The following is a 19,417-nucleotide window of genomic DNA, read 5'->3' as shown; positions in this document are numbered from 1 at the left end:
CAGAATCCTGGGATAAAAACACTAGACTTAAATACTCCCATTTTCTGATATCCCAAAGGATTCCTCTTCCTGAGTGTGGGAAGGGCTGCTTCTCCTTTCTTTTCTAAGCTGAAGGGCGGTTTTGAGTTTGCGGAATTAGTTGCCATTTTTAGAAAGGCAGCCTGTTCAGTGCCGAGCGTGCAGACTGGGGGTTCTGCCACTACTTCCTGCATGGCCGTGCACACATCACTTGCCATTTTCATGCCTGAGTCTCTTCATCCACAACATGGAGATAATAGCACAACCTCATCTGGACAACGGGGGTAATGGCTGATCTTAGCTCAGGGTTCTTCTGGGGACTGAATTATTTAAATGAGCGATTATTGTAAATGGCTTAGGACAGTGCCCAGCATTTAATAAAAATATGTTCCCAGGTGAGGTGCAATATACTCAGAAATAGCAGAGTCTCCTTTGCTTTGCCATATCAGTGAGGTTCTCAGGGATAGCTGTGAGGTTTTCTGGAGCCATGGGGAGGGAGGGGTGGAAAAAAGAAACCCTTGCTCTTAGCTTTATGGTTGTCTGTGCAGGCTTCCAGAAACTACATGGTTCTCTGTTTCCTTTGAACCTTTAGCAAAGGCTTGCTAACCTTTTAGCCTTTTCTCAACCCAGCTTCAAGGTTTGGTTCAAGAAGCATTAAGGAGGGAAAGAGCTCTCTTGAGCCACATGGCAGGGCCTTGGGAACTGGAGGACTCAGCAAGAAGGTGGAAGTGCCTGGAGGTGGGAGGGGGACATTTTTAAAGGATGAAGGTCCTTGCTCTACCAGGTGCCAGATAATTTCCCATTTTCCTAACGTATTCACATAGTTCCCTACCACTTTCTATTTTGGGTGTTGACACCATGTTCTTTCTCAGCCTTAGCTAATCGCCAAGAACCTTGGTTTTTGTTCTCTCAAAACGGCCAGTAACTTCAAAAGCCACCCACAGCACGCACAAATAAAGCCAGAGGCTTAAGATATTCTGGAACAAATAAAATTCTTAGGTGAAAAGGTGACTTAGAGAGTCAATAAATATTTAGTAGTTACAACAACAAAAAAATGTGATTTTGAATAGCAAGAAGCAGAGGCTCAAGGTGAGAGAAGGGTGTGTAGATTTGCTTGTAGTTGAGTTTAGTTTGAGGATTTTGAAAAGAGGAAACACACCTAACAAAGTCATTGTCTCTGAGAGTGATGAGTCACCTGTCCATTTCAAATGCAGGTTATTAACTTGGGGGGGGGGCTGTAGACTGATTCCCAATATATATTTATTCCTTTCATGCAAGGAATTTATAAAGCTCTTAACCATCAAAGGGGGCTTTTCAGTGAATAGCTTGTGTCAAATGGATATTTAAACATTTTAAAGGAAACTTCTCTTTATATGCTCAAGTAAATGGGATCTGTCTTTAGCCTTTTTTCCCTGCCTCAGATTCTTCTATTCGGGATTTTGATCCTGCTTAAAGCCAGAGGTGGAGAGAGCCCCTTCCAGGGTTCTACCCTGGCTCTGCTGCAGATAGTTGTGCAAATGTCGGTTTCTCCCCGTCCTCAGTTGTCCGCAGGGAGAAGTCATCAGACCCACCGTTCTAGGGTGTGGTGCAGATTCTGGGTGGTCCCCACATTAACACCGCCGACGTTGCTGATAATTGGACATCGGGTAACCCTCCCTGACATTAGCTTTACCTCTTCTAGCTGGAGCGTGAAATTTTCTCGCGTGTAAGCTCTGGTGGCCTCTGTCTCTGCGGGGACACAGTTCACGTTCATCTTCCCTCCCTGCCGGAAAAGCTCCCTGCTCTTGGGGCACATAGTCCTGGGCTGTGCAATCAGCCCACCAAGGCTTCCCTGCGGGCTCTCCAGTTGATGAGCTGAGCGACCACCCGAGGCCAGTAAGTTTCTGAAGACAGTCTTCTTAAATAGACCGGCCTGTCTTTAAAAGGAAAAAAAAAGGGGTGGGGGGAACCAGCGAGCCTGAGAAGTCATCAGCAGCCTTTCTTCCCACACTTGTGGTATCACAACAATGATTCACCTCAACACAGGGCGGCAGCTTCCCTAATTAGCCTGGAGACGCTCGGACCCACACGGTTATAAAAAAAAATACACACACAACTTTTACTTTTATTCAAATGCACACTTCCCACCCACTGCGCCCACTTCCTTCGGCCCCCCGCCGGCGGGCCGCCTGCTTTGCTAGGCGGATCCGGAGCGCCCCAGGCCCCGCACCGTCGGGCCGCGAAGCCCCCTGGTGACCTGGAAGGTTGAGGCTCGAGTCGGGCTGAATCTCCTCCAAGGCGCGCAGGGGCGCCGGGGCGTGGACGCCTCGTCCTCCAGGCCCGTCGGGGTCGCTGGTGGACCCCGGCCTCGCCAAGGTAGGGGTGGGCTGCCCGGGAGCCCCGACAGCGCGTCTGAGCCGGCCGGCCGAAGCGGGGCGTTGGGAGTAGCTTCGGGGTGGGGAGTGGCCCTGGCCGGGCGCACGGGGACAGCGAAGGCCCGCCGGTGTCTTACCCCACCAGCTGTCGGCCGCGACTCGGCCCGCGGGCCGACAGGGCGGCGGCGGCGGCGGCGGCGGCAGGAGCGGCGCGCCGCGGGGGAGGTGCGCGCGGCGGCCGCGGGCGAGCGGAGCGGAGCGGCGCGGCGTCCGCCCCCGCCGAGCCGAGAGGAGCCGAGCGGAGCCGGCGCGCCCGGAGCTGGGAGCGCGCGCCGAAGCAGGCTGAGGGCCGTCCGCGCGAGGGTCGCGCCCGCGCCCCGCTCTCCGGCCCCGGCCCGGGGCTGTGGCGAGGCCAGCGGCCACCTGCTGCGTCGCGCCGCGGGCCTCAGCGTTCCGGCGCGGGCGGCGGAGAGGTTTCGGGCGGGGGCCGCCGGGCGCGCGCGCCCACGGCGGAAGCCTTCCTCGCACCCTGCGGACGGTGTTCCTCCTGAGCTTCGACGAGCCGGGGCCACGCTCCTGCGCCAGGTACCGGGGTGGTTCGAAGCGGGTTGGCCGCGCGGGGAGACCCGAGCGGGGGTGGCGCGGACCGAGTCGCGCCTCGACGTCGGGCCAGGTGTGGGACGGCCAGGGCAGCGCCCGCCCGGCCAGGTGCCCCTCGGACCAGGGGTTGGGGGCGCGATCCCCGCGGCCGCCTCTTGGGGCAGCGCGGGCATGGGCGGAGGTGAGGCAGACGCGCTCACCCAAGTGCCCAAAGTTTCCCCTAGCTCACTTTGCTGGACTTAACTTTGAATTGTGAGGTGAAGCCTAGCAATTTCAAGCTTTAAGAAAACACGAGCACAGGGAAGACGGTCTTGCCGGGTTTGGATTGTTAGTGTACGAAGTATTTGTGCCTGCTGTCTCTAAAGGCCATTGCAGGAGAAATCAGTGGACAAATTCACTGTCTTTTTTATGCTTTAGTTAATGGTTTATTTGTAAATAGGTTTTAGGCTTCGATTACAAGCCACCAGTAAGCGATTTGGGGTTTGATCTAAGAAATATTCAAATTGGGGGGTGTGATTTTTTAGTTGACATGCCGTGTTGTATTAGTTTCCAATGTACAACGTAGTGATTCGACAGTTCTGTACGTTATGCACCGCTCACCACAGTGTTCTAATTGTTAATCAACAAGGTAGATCTTGAACACATGCTTCATAATCAGGTAGGGCTTTAATGTGAGGTTAACAAGTGATCAGAGCATAGGTGGTTACTCAAATGAGCTAACATTTGGCTTATGAAATGCCAGGAAAGAGGAATGCCGCCGTTTGAATTGGACTTTGTAGGTACAGGCTGACGTTGGCATCGTGTCACTGCTGAACACTTAATTTTGAGCCAGGAAATTTATCAAGTGGGAGACAAGCAGCTGTGTGATCCTTTCAGAACCCACCCCATACCTTCTCAAGCTGGTATCTTAAAATATCCTACTCCGTTATTCAAGCTGGCAAGCTTCCTTCATTTACATGACGCTCGCTCGGGACCATGGACTAAATCTGTTTAGACCTCTGGTATTCAACCTGGAACTCAGCCACCCCCCACCCCCCCACCCCTGGAATTATGGTGCATGGTGGTCACTCCTAAGAGCCCTTTGAGGTTATAAAATGGTGAGGGCAAACATCTGGAGAGGGCCCCGCAGTGGTATCTGGGATCCCTGTCTTTGGGGGCTGGTGGAGAAGGTTTGAGGTGGCTGGTTTCCTGGCTCTGCCCCAGTACCTTGCTGGGCCATGTTGGAGCCTGAGGCAAAAGGGAAAATCACGAATATGAATTCTGTCTTTATTTAAAATTGTGATATTTAGTACAACGTGGATTTTGTGTTCATTTTGATGTTTTAAAACATTGCATTAAATGTTCGTCTTACGGGGTTTTTCGGTATCTCCTGGAATATTGTGACTGAGGTGCATGCCTCACTTGCCTCACTCTAGTTCTAGACTTGCCTGTGAGGCCAGTTTCTTAACTTCTGTAAGCATCAGTTTCCTCATTTACAAAATAAAAAAAGTGGATCCTCCATGGATGTTGCCCAGCTAATGCACAGCATCCGGCTGTTGCGTAGGGCTAGGCATGTGGGGACTGTAAGACGATGGCTGTCCTATTCGTATTGCCCCTCAGTCTGGTCATCTTGAACTAGTCACCGAATCCTGCTGAGCCTCGGTTTGCCATTCTGCAAAATGGGAGTAATAATAGCCGGCTCACAGGGATGCTGGCAGGTTAAAGGAGAGAATGTGTGTGAAGGCACTGGCCCTCCTGGAGGGTAAGTTTTCTGTGATGGTTTGGGGGGCCTGGATTTGCCTTGCAAGCTTGCAACCACTTGCTTTACCTCTGGAGGTTAGCCTTAGGCTTTGTCATACACAGACACTCTTAAATTCTGCTTGTTTTGCATGAAGACCCTTCAGAAACAGTTGAACCAAAGTAGAGATGTTTCCTGTTGAGGGTTTATTTTGGAGTGGCGAAGTTTACCAGCCACAAGTCATAGTATGCAAAACGTTTTATAAGTGAACTTAATTTTGCTACTCCAAACAAAATGACTTTGGTTCCCTTTTTGTATATTTAGTCCTCATTCATGATTGTGATTTTCCTGAGCCCAAGTCAAGTAGTATTATCTCAGTCACTATCCAACTTAAAGGAGCTTGGTCCCTTGAGAGTCAGTGTCTCAGTCTCTCTGGGTTACCCTTGGGGACCCCTTCTCCCCACAGGTAGTCTCTGGGCACCAGGAGAAGGTTGTAGTCACATCAAGGTGTGCGGGAGAGTGGCCTCTTGCTGGCCGTCTGGTCCTCTTGCTGTCCTCTGGCGAGTTTCCCCTCATCAGGACTGAGCCTCCTTTCCCTGTTTCCACTGAGTATGGTCCAGCTGGGTTTCAGTGGCGTAAGCCACAGCTGGGACCTGGCTCCTACATCTGGCCTTGAGCTCTGCACACTCTGGGTCTCTTTTCGGTCTCTCCTGGGCACCTGAGAACCTGCCCAGGTTGGGTGGCACTATGCTAGGCTTCCATTTCCGCTGTACCAAGTGGTCCCCAGTGTTCCCAGGAGGAAGCAGGATGAAAACTTCCCATGCTTTCTGTGTCCCCCTCAACCTACAAGGGATTTTTCTTCCCTTACCACCCCTTCTCCAGGCAAGGTACACAGGGACAAGTGACTCAGTCTCTCCAGGTTCCTCTTTTCTCAGTACCAGCAGAGTTTTTGGGTTTTTTTTAAGATTTTATTTTTAAGTGATCTCTGCATGCAATGTGGGGCTCAAACTACCACCCCGAGATCAAGAATTACATGCTCCACCACTGACGGAGCCAGCCAGGTGCCCCAAGAGCTTTTTTTTTTTTTTTTTAAACTTGTGGGGCAGGTCTTCCTTAGGTCATACCTTCTGTCCTCTGTACATTATGACTTAGAATAAAGCTTTGGGGTCAACCCTTCTAGGCTCTCCTCTTGATATGCAGAGGGAATTCAAACATCTTTTTCTATGATTTCCCCCCACTCCGCCCCCCGCCTCCCACCCTGGGAAAAATCAGATGCATCCTGGTAGTGTGGGAAGGAATTAGGGAGGAACAAACTGGGAAAATAGGGAAGAAGTTCCCTTCCTCTCCCCACCTCCATCTTTCTGACAGGCTGACCTGGGTTATGTGCACTGGACTTCTTAATATGTGAAAGCTATAGGACCCGCTGGAGATGCCAATCACAGGCTGGGAGGAAATGGGGAAAGAGCAACTTTGAAGCTTTGGTGGTGGGTGGGAGAAGAGACTAGCTTTCTGCTTGAACATTACTGAGTCCAGCCCAGTAAACCAACTTCATGTGGATTAATGTCTTTCAGACTATTACCCCTATTTATGCTGCTGTTTGTTCATCATCAGAATGGTCACTGTGTACTCGGCATTTACTAAAAGCATAGGAGAAATACAGAAAAATCCCAGTCACAATTAGTTGCTTCTTCAGGGTTCCTAGGAGTTATTTGGAGAATAATATTAGCCTTTAGGAAGGCTAAAGCTGTAAAGCTAAGCTCTGGGTTTTGTTCACATTCAGTGGAAGATGAAGTGGTCAGGGAAGGCTTCTTGGAGGAGGTGACTTTAAGTAACATTAAGACTTAGCCACACATGGGGTGCCTGGGTGGCTCAGTCAGTTAAGCATCTGCTTTCAGCTCAGGTCATGATCTTGGAGTCCCCAGATCGAGCTCCACATCAGGCTCCCTGCTCAGTGGGAAGTCCACTTCTCCCTCTGCCCCTCACCCCACTCGTGCTCTCTCTCAAATAAATAAAATCTTAAAAAAAAAAAAAAAGACTTAGCCACATGGATGTGAGATGAAAGAGAACTTTCCATGAGAAGGAGTTCTCGAGTGCCTAGAGACAGAAAGCCTTCCCAGGGGTGGCCTTTCAGGACCCACTTGTGGCTTGACCCTTCCTGGTGTCATGCTTATCCCTCTCGTTGTCCAGGTACCTGTAAACACTGGCACAGTTACTGTCATCTGTAGGTAGGACAACAAGAAAGGGCAGCATTCTAAGTTCCTTGTGCTTTCCCTACACAATGGAAATCAGGAGTTTCCATCTAACCCTGTTTTCTTAGTTAGATACTTGTATCTGGAAAGTAATTTTAAACTTTTAGATCAGGTCAGTGGTCCTTGAGACCCATTTGTAATTCTGAGGAGTTACCTGAGAATTCTTTGTATTGCTTTAATGTGCTATCACCTGGAATTCTGAGCTCAGCGGTCATGAACCAGAAGATGCCATGGGAATTTAGTGGCTAACTGACAAGACACAGAGACAGGTGCAACCAGGTAGCCAGGGGTCCCTCCTCAGACCCTGACTTCATGTAGACCCTTGCACTGTTCCTGTGCACATTCCTGGGAGGAAGCACTCTCAAATATTTTTCTTATCGTTAAGGTATATGTGAAAAGAAATTACAAAAGATCCTTTTGAAAGGTGAGGAGTGGAAAGTTATTTATTTGCTCAGGCCTCTTCCTGGCCCTCGTGGGTGTGGCTGATTTGTAAATGTATGAAGTTTGAGAACTTCCAGAATGCTTGGCCTCACCTCTGAGGCCCATACACCAGTTTCTCCATGGTTTCTGCCTCCCAGATTCTCATGTCTGTGGGAGGCAATAGAAGCATTAACTGTGGTGTGTGAGTTTCCCAAGAAATTGCTTGCAGAACAGCCATTGTGAATGAGGGATATGAAAATGTCAGGGGGGTTTTGCTTTCTTAAAGCAGGTGGTCCAGACAAGGGGGGCAGTCAGGGCTCTGGTCTCAGCTGTGCCACATAGAGTCCCTGCAACCTTGGGCACCCCATAGTATGGGGTGGGGGGTGATCCACACACACACAAACACACACACACACACACACACAAGCATCACTTGAGGTACTGTATCAGCAGAAGAAATGCTTCATAAATTATTTATGACTATTATTCTTCCATTGTCTTTTTTTAAGAAGGTGCAAGGGCACTTATTATAATTCCCAGTTAGGACCCCATAATAAGTACCCTGAAGCAATAAAGGGTCCTTCTGCATCTGAGATCTGATGGCATTTAAGGAAAATGAGCAGATCTGCTGCAGAGCGCTCCTGAGCAGAGCTAGTGGTAGATGGCATGTGGGAAGCACACAGTGAGGAATAAGGGGAAAGAGACAGGGAAAGTGGCACAGGTAGGAGAGGGTGCGAGTAGGTGGAAGACCCTCAGCACCCGAGTCCTGGGGTACACCATGTTCATGTGTTCCGTGTCTCTGTGCAGCCTTAGCTTTCCCTGCTAACGTGTGGTTACAAGGAGCAGAGTTCACGTACTAACAGTGGAGTCACAAATGGGAGGTGCCCTGGGCCAGTCTCTCTCCCTCTCTCTCTCTCTCTCTCTCTCTCTCACACACACACACACACACACACACACACACACACACTTGTTCTCATGGTGAGACGTAGGGACAGTTCTGCCCTGCCACATCTGTGGCTCCCCAGTGAGCCTGATGAACAGCCATGAGTTAGAGGATCAGAATGAGTGTCACCAATGGGTAACCAAATTGCAACCAATATTAGGTTCCTCTTATAAATTTAGTCTCATGCATATGAATATATCATGAATATTTAGTACCTTTACAGCATTTAGTGTATCATGAATATTTACTGCCCAGCTGCCTTGGGTATATTTAGTGTCTCATGAATATTAGGTACCTCTTGTCCTTCCACACCTTTCTATCTATGTTTAACACACACGTGCTCTCCTTACTGAGTTTCATCTATACTAAACATATCTTACAAGTCATCCAACCCTTTGCTGTCTTTTCTTTAGAATTGAATATTCTCAAACAGTATACGTTACACTAACTTAGTCTCTGAAAATCAGGGTCCAGGTTGACGCTATCTTTGTGAAGCCATTGTCCCATCGAGACGGGTGAGTCTGAGGTGCGTGGGGACGTCTGGGACCAGGTGTAGGTCCGTATAGGCTCACACAGCTTGCTCATACCCACTTCAGGTGTGCAGACCGACGCTGAACTGCATGCTCAGGGCTGGTTTCTGCTCTTGGCTCCTCAGGAGAGAAGTGCCCACGGGAGGATGCCCATCAGTGATGGCACCGTACATGCTGCTCTGAGCCTTGGGCAGGTTAGCTCTTTTTGGTTGGTTGCAGCTGTGTGACCAGGCACAACATCTGCCCCCAACAGGTGCAGGGACAGGAGCACTGAGCACGGGGCCACTCTTGTCCCAGGGCCTAGGCTCAGAGCTGGGCATCTTGACTTCTCCTTACTGGTCTGCAGCTGATGTGGGCCATGCAGTGAGCTGCTCTGAAGCTCCGTCCCCTCTCTGCCTGCTGTCCCTACCTGGGTTTAATACCACACTCCTCGTCCCGAGGTTCGTTCCGTCATCTCGCTTTAATACCTTATTTACTCATCTTTTTCCTCCCCTCCCCCCAAGAAGTGGTAGCGAGAACTTTTTCGTGGGTCCTTTCTGCGTGGAGGATTTATGACTTGGAAGCCGCAAGTACTAACTCTGCTAATGGAAGCGAGGAGGAGGAGGACGGGGTTTGTTGGTGGGTCAGACCCGCACACTTGACATCTGAATCACTCAGTCAGGCCACTTCACCTGGTGATTCACTCTGTGAACTGGGATTACTTCCACAGGATTTGAAGTGGTCATGTATATTTGGAGGGTTGCTGGGTGTCAGCCGCATGCTCCGTTGGAAGTCAGATCTTTGAATCACCATGTAGTAGCATTTCCAGTATGCTGCCTGGGTCAAACAGGCTCCTACAGTACAAACACAAAACATTTTGCAGATTTGTGTCACTGTTTTCTGAGGCTTGGCCAGTGTCATCTTGTTTCCCTCATGGCCTTCGTGAGCAAAGATGGTTCTTTCAGTTGAGGTGTTCAGGTAAGCGAGGCTTCCTCGGTAGGATGTTTAGAACTGAAATCACTGGGTGTGTTTAGTGGGTCCTGGGGCATCCCAGCAGCATCTCTAGGTGGTGAAGGAACCACTGCAGACAGGACTCGGCCAGGCCGGCAAGCAGGGAAGGCCCAGAAGGCAGTGAACTGGGCGCGGAGCAGGTGGGCCAGCTGTCTGGAGTGCCGACCAGACTTGTGATTTGGCTCCTCACAGTCAGGCTGCTCTTTGGCTGCTCCCTCAGGTGGCACGAGGCCAGGTGCTGCCCAACGCGCTGTCTCCACCACCTAGTGAACCCGGGGGTGGAACGTGAGTGGGCGTCTTGATAGGTTTGGGCGTGTATCCCTCCAAACTTTTGTCTGCGCTATACTGAGTATACGTGTGTGTGTGTGTGTATGCACAAAAGTATATATTTAATACAGAGATGCAATGTCTATATTGTTTTGTGCTGCCTTTTCAGAATTAGTAGTATGTGTTGAGTCTCTTTCTCACATCATTAGATATTCTTCCTTCACATCATTTGTGTGGCTGTGAAGAACTCCCATCGTATGGGTAGGCCCAGCCTACTAGTCCAAGTCCTCTCTGTTGGATGGACGTTTACTTAGGTTATTTTCAACCTTTTGCCTCTTAGTAATAGCAGGACGGTGAACATCCTTGTCCATGCTCTTTTGCACATTTGTGTGGTTGGTTCCTTCCAAGTACTAGCTCATAAGTAGATTTCCTGTGTATGTACTTGTCTCCTCCTTTGATATGTCCTGCCTGGAATAATCTTTTTTCACACTAAAGGTTTGTTTGTTTATCTATGTATCTGTTTGTTTATTTATTTATTTATTTATGGATGAGATTTCTTGCCTCTTGGTCGACATTGTCTTCAGCATCTGTATTATTCAGGATTTGCTCTAGTTAGTTTAGGCAGAAGAAGATTTAATGCGGGAAATTCAGGGCTGACAGAATTGTTGGAAGCTTGGCCCTTGGCCGGACCGGCAAGAGTGACCCCCAGAGCCACACTGCAGAGTTGGCCGGCTGGGAGCTGCTCTCTCCCATCCCAGAGCGGTTCCACGGAGGGTCCCTCCTTCTGCTCAGCGGACATCCATGAAGCTGGGGAAGAGGTTCTGGGACTTCCACCCCCCCCCTTGGGAAAGCCTGATGCCTCCATGTTAGCAGAGATGCACAGGAAGCTCCTCCACGTGGGGAGCCTGGCAGGGAGCGAGGCTAGGAAGTGTGGCCCTGGGTTTTCCAGCCTCCAGGAGGCGGTACCCAAGCCGGGCCGTGTGAATGGCATCTCAGCCTTTATTTATTTTTCTAATATTGCACTTTTAATGTTGTATTTGATGCAGGCAGAGGTAAGATTCACAGAATGCAGCCACGGGTACGGTGGACCTGGTCCCTGTCTCACAGAATCAGTCATTCTGCCCCCCGAGAAGGCCCAGAACCTTTTACGGACAAGGTTTTCGTTTCAGTCCCCGTGGACATGAGCCCCAGCCCCCTTCCTGCTCTCTCGCAGAAACCAGATTAGAAGCTTCCCCAGCCTGAGCTTTGTTCAAAATAGGTGGCAAAACAGCGTGAAGCCACATACAAATAGTTCCTGCACATTTGCCTCGTCTATAGACCACGTCGTTGAGAATCGGTTCCCCAGAGACCTGCCTCAGTAGAAGGGTGTGGGCTGTCTGGTCGTTTTCTCTCAGCACTGGAGACCCTTTGCTCTCTCTGCTCCTTTCTTGGCGGTGTCACGTTCATGCTGAACAGCCCTAGGTTATTAGGCATGGGGAGGAAGCATGAGTTAACATGCTGCTAAGTTAAGAGCCAGGTTTTTTTTTTTTTTTTTTTTTCATGAGCCATAATTGATTAGCAGTCAGTTGTTGAACTATATTTCTCCTTGCCTCTTCAAACAGGCTTTTTTGCATAATTACTACAAATTCCCGTGTTTGTATAGTGCCAGGGTCCCCCTCTGAGTGGATTACTGTATTTTCGGTTATTCAAGAAAAGCATTGTTGAGGCACCATTCCAGGAAAGAATGCGTTTTTAGCAACTCCAAGCCCATTGGTGGGCCAGGGTGTTCTGGTGACTGATGATGCACACCTTTCTGGCTCTAAATGGGCCCTCTCCCACTTAGAGTAACTGTTACCCCTTCAGAGGGGGACTATTTAAAGCAACCTGGTGGCCCCTAACTCGAAGCTCCAAGGTGGATGCTGGGGGTGAGGAGAGAAGAGCCCACCCTCTAAGTCAAGGTGGGGTGTGACAGCCTTTGGGACTGGTCTGTGGAGGGCCCAGCAGATCATGTTTTAGAAACCCATCGAAGAAATCCTTATCTTTTAAGAAGGGGAAAGTAATAGTGATTCCATGTATCCCAAGTGATTCACCTCAGATTTCTACAGCACCTTCCTTCTAGGAATTAAAAATAGGACTTAACTTATATAAAATGCTGTTTCTCTTTCTTTAATTTCAGGGGGTGTACCCTGATTGTATATTATGAAGTAAACTGGAATAATAATTCTACCAGCAACAGATGTTTTTCTTTCAGTCCTTCCAGCTGTATAGAATGAGATTCGGAGGTGTGTGTGGGGCATATAAACACTGGATGATCCAGGCTGCCTGTCCCTCCACTCCGCCACCGATCTTGTGCTTTAAAGTAATAAAGTGTGAGTATGGGTGCGATTAGAAGAGTCTCTTTCCCTCCCAGAGAGTCGGTGATGTCAGAGCCAGTCACTAGATCTGTTGAAGGCCGGGCGCCATCTTGGGTGCTTTGCCTTCTCTGACAAAGCCTTACAGTTACCCTGTGCCTCTCTTTATAAATAAGGAAACTAGGGCCCCCAGAAGTGAAGTAACTTGGCCAAGGTCCCTCAGCTAGTGATTGAAAGAGCTGTGAACCCAGCTTCACCGCTTACCCCATTTCTCTCAGGAGATGATTTTCCCCTGAAGACAACCCAGGCACTTACCCCTCTGCTTGCACAACGCTGTGTGGTTGTTGGCTCTGTTGCTGTGAGCTAGATCAAACACCAGTTAGCGAACACACCCAGGTGCTGTCATGGTTGCTTCACCCCTCACTTCTCTTAGCCCCATTTTACAGAGGAGCAAACTGAGGCACAGAGAGGTGATAGGACTTACCTAAATCACCAGTACCCAGTGGAGCAGGGATTTGAATCCAGTGTCCTTTGTTGCCTTATTTTTAACCTGTCTTGAACTGTTAACTTGGCACGGCTGGGAAGTGTCTTTATAACTCCCCCAGGGTTTTACTTATTGAGTGAACACTCTTGTCAAATTATTCCCTTGGGTGTGCACAAGGCCTGGGGCATGGGAGGGGCTCCGTATTCCCTGGTCAGCTTCCCCCTGAGCCCACCTCCCTGACTTCCCACCCACAACTGGAGTCTACCTGGAGACCCTTCTTCCCTCCTGCCTCTCCTGGCCAGCCTGCAGCAGCTTTTGCAGGAGAGGAGGGGAGGGGAAGGTCATGGCTGGGGACTGGGCTGACCACACCCTGGCAGGTCCCTGGCTGTTTGGGTCACCTTGAGGACAGCCTTGGGCTCATTTTCCTCCTGTGCACACTGGGAGATTGAGATACATGCCTCCCAGGGTTGTTGGGAGAAGCGAAGGCGATAGTTCATGTGGAAGTGGCAGATATGCTGTAACCAGTGGATAAGAGTGAGTTAGAAATGACATTTTATTATAATTAAGCCCTTTTTATTAATACATTTCTAGTTACAATAAGGCCTTGTGACGGGGGGCTCTGGGCCCAAAACCTGACTCTCCTTTTCTCCAGCCATGTGGTCTCTCAGTGCCGCCATTCCCCATCTGGAACATGGGGATGGGACTAGTACCCACCTCAGAGGGTTGTTGTGTAGACTGGCTGGAGTGCTACTGTCGTGCCTGGCCCAGGGTGTGCACGTACTTAGCCCCTTGCTCACCTGAAGGAGTAGAAGCTAAATGGCTGCCATTGATGTGGAGAACAAAGGCCAAAGAAATACAGAAAAAAAATTAAACTTCCTTACAACTTACAGCCCATTGACAAGTCCTTGAAACAAGCAGAGTGACCTCCTCCAGGAACTCAACTGCCTCGATGTTAGTACTTTGCTAGAGGCAAAAGGCAACCTTAGCTTGACGTTAGCCTGACCTTCAGGATCCTGTAAGTCTACTTTAACATATGAAAATCCCTTTGGAAAATTTCTTTTACTCGACCCCCCACCCCCACCCCCACCCCCACCCCCAAGACAATCATCCTCTAAGCATATGGCCCATGATACACACTGAAGGGTTTCATGACTAAGGGCGTACTGGACAGTAATAAATGACCCTTTCCTAACAACAGCTAGCTCCTCAAGGTCACTTCCAAATTCCTTAGAGACTTAACACTATCCCTAACCCCCTCCCAACTTGAAAGTATACACAACCCCAGTGCGGCTCTTTCTGTCCACAGGTCCTATACCTGTGCTTTAATAAAACCACCGTTTTTGCACTGAAGATGTGTCAAGAATTCTTTCTCTGAACTCTCACATTTCACACCATTACCATCTGTGAGAATAAAAACTGAAGTGCTACAGTGAGGGGGAATGGATTGGAGCCACCATGGGCTGAGCACGTACTATATCGCAGGCTCTGTTAGGCACTTAAGGAATATATTATCCCACTAATTCTGGGAATAACCTTTAAAAGTAGAAATGATTATTCCTGTTTTGAGGTGAGGAAACTAAAGCTCAGGGAGGTGAAAGTGATATGCTTGTCCCCATCTGAGGAGACCTAGGGGGCTGTGTCCTGAGTCTTTCTGGCTCCGTGGGGCCATCCTAAGTGAACTGTTCACCATGTACCAGCATGATTAGCTGCAGGAGCAAATACTTCCCAAACATCATCTGTTCTTGTTTCTCCCCCGTTCCCAAATAAACACTTCTGTTGTGACATCATGTTGATATTCTACCAGTTCTCTGCTCTTCCGGTGAACATAGAGTCTTTTGTACAAAGTTACAGTTTAAGCCTCTACTGCCAACCAAACTGGAATTCCCATCTGAACTCACATCAGTGAGCAAGGTCCAGAATGGCCTGCCATGGTATTTGGTTTCGTAAAGGCTGTAGATTCTCCCCTAAAGCCAGAGTGCCTGGTTTTTCTGAGAGTGAGGGTCCCTTTGTAACACTGAACAATTTGGGAAAACTTTCAAATGACAGTAACTATGTTTTCATGAGCCATCAATGAGGGAAATATATGTAAACAAAAATACACTATGAATTTTGAAGCTCATCTAGATAACTTTTGTATTTTATTAATCACGTCTACACATATTGAAAAAAATGACCTGTATATGTATGGGACATAACATTAATGCCCTTTCCAGGTAATGCTTGTAGATCAGGGATTCACATGTAAAGAACTAAGGATATATGGTGGAAATTGCATATCTGTAGCCTTAAAAAAAAAAAAAGTGGATGTGCCCTTTTGCAGTTTGCTTTTTCCTGGTGGCTACTTTGCTTGCAATTTCAGTATGTTCCACCAGGGGGTGCCTGGGATCAGGATGCTCCGGCAGTGGATGAGGCTTCACCCCAGCCATGAGACCATGTGTAGTTTTCTCTTCCCAAATGCCTTCCTTTTCGGATAAAAATACTTTAATTGAAAAAATAAATATAAATTAAGAGGATATGATCTAAACGAGGTAACCAAACATGAAGACAAATTTAAAAGATGTAGCAGGCTAAATAACACCAAATTTTCAATGATTAATTATTGCTTAGTTTTTTCTAATTCCGGATTTACTTTTTTCTTAGCTCACAGGCATTAAAAACAATCCCAAGTATTGGCCACTGCACTACTTCCAAAGGGTTTGAGGTGTCACAGCCCAGTATAGCTTTAGTATTAGAAATACACAGATTGTCTTAGCCACTAAGGGACCATGAGGCGGCCCAGACCCCTCTCTTTCACCTGGACTCCAGCAGAAGGCTCTGGGACTCTTGTGGCCATGTCTTTCCCTAGTAACCCAATCTTGAAGGGTGCCCTGGCCTCCTCTTCACCTGTGAGAGTTAGCTGGGTGTTGAGCTAGTTTGAATACGAAATACACAGCCACAAGAAACTCAGTCATCTGGTTAAAGTTCACGTGTTTATTCTATTCAGTGTTCCTTCAGTACACATTTATCAAGGCCCCTGTGGCACTCACAGCCCATACAGTAGCTCCAGATAGATCTGTGTAAGTGCAGTGAATGTGGCCGGTGAGGGCAGTGGATTCCACTGGGGCAGAGTATGTGGGGTCTGGGTTGTGGAGACACTGGGCAGGCTTGAGCTGGGTCTTCCACGGGGCATTTCCAGGGAACCCCACTGGGCTCATGGTAGGGTGGGGCTGACTGGCCCAGGAGATGTGGGAGGCATGATGCTGAGGGTCCATACTAGTTTTAGGGGCCCACAAAAAAGGTTTAATTTCCTTTAAAATCAGACAGGAAACATGAACTTTAGGTTCAGCAAGATGTTTTAATACATAATCATCTTTATGCTGATGCAATTATATACTTTTTAATTTTTCTTTAATAGAGGAGAGGATCTATATAGGCAAAGGTACGAAGAGCCCAGAAAAGTCTTAATGAGGCCCTGGGTGGCAGAGTAACTGGCCTGGGCAGCAAGTGTGACAGAGGGACCTCCTGACCTGGGGAATTGCCTAAGGTGGGGATGACCCAGGGTAGGAAGGGACCACTCAGTGGCCTGGCTCAGCAATGCACGGGTGCAGACTGGGGCTGGAGGAAAAGCAGGGACCCTGAAAAGACCATCTCCACCTTGGCCACAACCTGTTCATCAAAAGCAGACAGCCCTTGGTTTTGCATCCAAGTGCTTGGGTACCTCAGGCTTAGGTGTCACCGAGAGATAGATGCTAGGGAATTTTAGGACCTTCAGAGTATTAGCTAAACCCGACACAGTTGGATTTCTCAAATGTGGGCTTTGTTGTTTTGTTTTGTTTTGTTTTGTTTTGTTTTGTTTGGGTTCTAGTCCCAACCTGGTTACCTGGGGGTGAGACATACGCCTTTGAACGTGTTTCCTCATCTATAAGTTGGGGCAATAACTCATATAGTTTTTGCTGAGGGAATGAGCTAATTCATGTCAAGTGCCTTCCTAGCCCGGTGCCTCGCCTCTGGGCATTGTCAAATGTTGGTTTCCTTCTCCTTGGCTTGTCTACTTTGCCTCGTTCAGGGCAGGCTAAGGAGGTGGAGGTGTGCTCCCCTGGGCCGTGCCTTGGCCTGGGACCAGCACCACTTGTGGCTGCCCCAGCCCCACCTACCAGGCTGACTCAGGAGGTCTGCGTGGGACCCTGGTTTGTGTTTAACAGGCTTTATGGGTGAATCTTCTGTGTGGCCGGGGTTGAGGCCTTTGGCCTTCACCAAAGCATGTCTGGGCCATGGTTTGGCAGATTTGATTTCCAAGACGGAGGCTCCCACCTTCCTGAGGGAGGGAGGAGCCCGAGACCTTGTCTGGGCAGAGTCCAAGAGTGTAAGGCTGGGCTGGCTTGCGTCCCATCCACTCTGAAAAGGCACAGGCGCTCCTTTGTCCTCAGCCCCATGGGCCTCCCTGTCTTCCTGGAGTACTCCTTCCTTTTGGCTTAAGGAATGAGCAGGGACCAGCAGCTTCTGCACACCCACGTTTCCAGTTTCCCTCATCTAGTTTGTCAACACGTTTGTTGCAGCCATGTGCATGGCACTGTGATTCGAGGCAGGAGAGCTTAGATGTGGGTCGGGCCTTGGTGGCATCACCTGATAGAACACAGACGTGTGAATAACCCTTATCATAAAGAGACTGAAATAGGGGTTCCTCCAGAAGATGCACACCCTGCAGGGATAATGGGTTCCGATTACGGAGGCAGCACCAATGGATCTGGAGGAGTGAATCCCACTGTACAGTCAGGGAAGCACAGGGGGAGGAGGGGTGTGGCATGTGTGGGACGAGCTATGTCTGATGGGCTCTGATGGGACAGGACGTGGATGGCGTGGAGGGATGAGGCAGGTAGAGGAGTTATAGAAGTAGGCTGCAGCTGAACTGGGAAAGCGGGCTCCCTGCAGGCAATGCTGGCCCTCTTCAGTGGTCACGGGCCCGGGGGTCAGGGGTGACCACTCAGTAAGGGCTTGGGGGAGTCGCAGAGACGGTGCCCCCATGCGGAAGTGTGCACAGTTCAGCCTCTATGCCTATAAGCAGGTCAGGAGACGTGATGCGGAAGCTGTCCCACTCATGACAGAATCAAAGATGGAATACTCAGGAAGGGCACTTAGTAGGAAACGTGTAGAACCTGTATGCAGAACACGATAAGGTGGTGCTGGAGACACAAAAGGGCAATGGTATAAATAAAAATGTTTGGTGTGCTTCTGGAAGGGAGGTGGGGAATAGTTTACATATTTCAGTTGTTCCCAAATGATGGCTTTTACGCAGCTCCCAGCCGGAATCTGGGTGGGTGACCCACCAGATGTTAAAACAGTATAAATTTGTCATAATTTAAACATTTTGATATTGAGATAGTAATAGAAAACATATCCATGGAACAGACTAGAAAGTCTGGAAAATAGAAGTTAACAGATTTAGTTGTTACTTAACCACATGGGAAACTATCAGGTCCCTCACTCATCAAACCTCAAAATATATTAAATTTATAAAAAATTATTAAATTCACTTTAAGTATTTGAGAAATTATCAGCTGAGAAACATCTTTCTATCCATGACGCCAGAGGCAGAAGCCACAATGCCACAATTGTTTTGTTTGTTCATCAGGGGGAATAAAAACTTTAGTATGCCAGAAGAAACCCAAAAACAAAATCAAAAGTCAGTTGATAAACTAAGAAAAAAGTCCTGCAATGTGTATGACACATACTCTCTTATGGAAACAAATCTAATAATTGATAATGAAGAAGTATTATGAATGAACTTGCCAATAGGAAAGTGGGTGAAGGATATGAATTGGTTGGGTTTATTTATTTATTTATTTTTAAAGATTTTATTTATTTATTTGACAGAGAGAGACACAGCGAGAGAGAGAACACAAGCAGGGGGAGCGGGAGAGGGAGAAGCAGGCTTCCCAGGACCCTGGGATCATGACCTGAGCTGAAGGCAGACTTAATGACTGAGCCACCCAGGCACCTATTTGAGAGAGGTGCGCACGTGCACAAAGGATCGAGGGGGAGGGGCAGGCGAAGAGGGAGAGAAGCCGACTCCCCGCTGAGCAGGGCTCCATCTCAGGACCCTGAGAACATGACCTGAGCCTAAATCAAGAGTCGGACGCTCAACCAACTGCGCCACCCATGTGCCGCAGTGGCAGTAAATGTGAGAAAGGTCAGTCTTACAGTAATCAAATAGGTGCATAATTAAAATTAGATACTAATTTTTGCTATCAAATTAGCAAGTTTTTGGTGTGAATTGTTTTGGTTTGTGTGAATGGTGGTGCTCAGCACAAGTGGACGTGTGTGGCAAGGACTCCCCTGTGCCTTTAGGAGGGGAAGGTACAAGCTCTCTGCCAAGCAGCTTTGGCAGAATGTCCCGAAACCCTTAAAAGAATTCATCCCTTTATCCTGGTGATTCTGCTTTTAGGAATTTTTCCCAAGGAAACAATGAAATCTGCAGTCAAAAAGTTGCTAAACAAGGATGTTCCTCACAATGTTATTTATAAAGATGAAAATCTGGA

At 48.7% G+C, this 19,417-nt stretch overlaps 1 protein-coding gene across 4 annotated transcripts in view; it reads left to right on the top strand.

The window, feature by feature from the left end:
• The first annotated feature begins 2,051 nt into the window (after window positions 1-2,051).
• Window positions 2,052-19,417, top strand: part of CRACDL (CRACD like) — a 137,889-nt gene continuing 120,523 nt past the window's right edge. The window contains exon 1 of one of the 4 annotated variants that reach the window (XM_032397384.1): window positions 2,052-2,373. The gene's annotated coding sequence lies outside the window, so the exon portion shown is untranslated. Of the gene's footprint in view, window positions 2,374-2,794; window positions 2,958-19,417 lie in introns of those variants that run through there. The other 3 variants (XM_032397387.1, XM_032397386.1, XM_032397383.1) reach the window with 3 other exon arrangements.

The sequence above is a fragment of the Phoca vitulina genome, unplaced genomic scaffold (genome assembly GCF_004348235.1).
Source record: "Phoca vitulina isolate PV1807 unplaced genomic scaffold, GSC_HSeal_1.0 scaffold98, whole genome shotgun sequence".
In the NCBI taxonomy this organism is placed as follows: Eukaryota; Metazoa; Chordata; class Mammalia; order Carnivora; family Phocidae; genus Phoca; species Phoca vitulina.
The sequence above is the reverse complement of the archived record's forward strand: the minus strand, read 5'-3'. Positions and strand labels throughout refer to the sequence as shown.